Source organism: Oenanthe melanoleuca, chromosome 1 (genome assembly GCF_029582105.1).
Source record: "Oenanthe melanoleuca isolate GR-GAL-2019-014 chromosome 1, OMel1.0, whole genome shotgun sequence".
In the NCBI taxonomy this organism is placed as follows: Eukaryota; Metazoa; Chordata; class Aves; order Passeriformes; family Muscicapidae; genus Oenanthe; species Oenanthe melanoleuca.
This window is the reverse complement of record NC_079333.1, coordinates 85,703,931-85,705,131: the sequence shown is the minus strand read 5'-3', so window position 1 is coordinate 85,705,131 and position 1,201 is coordinate 85,703,931.

Genomic DNA, 1,201 nt, shown 5'->3' with positions numbered 1-1,201 from the left:
TGCTGGAAGGAACATATAAAGCAAGTTCATAGCTTGATGCTGGAGTGATATAATCTTTGCTTAATCTACTTAGTGTTTAAAAATGTAAATGTTAGCAGCTATCTCAAATACTAGAGCGCTGCTCTCATGTAAGTTGTATGCTTGAATGTGGCACAAAGCAGTAATTGTATTCTTCTGGGAGGCTAAAAGTCTCCCAGAGTCTGAAACATGGAAAATTGAAAGAGTAGTTTACATCTGCTGGGACCAAAACGTGGCAACTCTATCTCAAACACTTGCAATTTGAAGCTCTAAAACCCCCAGGGCATATTATGTGCTGTAACAATATAATTAAATAGGTTGTATCAAGCTAAAAAAAACCCTAATTTGTGCCTCCTTTTCCTGCCTCTTTTTTCACCTTAGAAAGAAATCCAGTACTTTAATATGGAACATTAGTTTTATTCAAAATTAATCATTTTAAGAAAGTAAATAAATTAGTACAGGTGTTTGTAACATTGAATTCAGCCTTTCTTTTCCCCAACTGTTTTAATAGCTTTTTGGATATAAGGTTTGGCCCCTTCCTTGGGTTTGATTCTCAAATCTGCAGTTTGCTTATCAGGAACAAAAAGCAGCTGATTCTTCCTAAAGAAGGAAAAGCAGCTCTGGGGCTTTCTTAGTGCATCCACAGGAGCCAGCAGGGAAATTGCAGCCTTGGTGTTCTGACTGCTCACCCTGCTTGACATTGGTTCACTCCCTGGCCCTGCTTTGACTGCTCCACATGGATCTTTCCCAGACAATCCTGATGTAGTGTGGTCAAGCCCTAATTGGTGTGGACACAAACCAGGCTACTGATCCCCAGCCCTCCCTCATTTAGTGGTCAAACCTCCCTCCATTCCTCCCTGGGAAGGTTTCTCTGCAAGCTGAGAGGAGCCAGAATTCAGACTTGGTTCCTCATCTTTCACAGATTTTTGTAAATATGGCAAGGCTGCATTCCCTCCTGCCATTATGTTCTCAAAGAGAGGAAAGAGATGTGCAGTAAGGGTGTGTGGTGTCTGTGTGTGCATAACTGCACGTGCACATCTCCCCCTCTCTGTGTTTACACCTCTGGGCATTGCTCCCATGTAACCTTTGTTCTGCTTATGAGCCCTTCTGTTCTTATTTTGGCAACACACACAAATATTTACCCATGTTCATAAACAATCACCAATTCTGTCTTTTCAGGTGA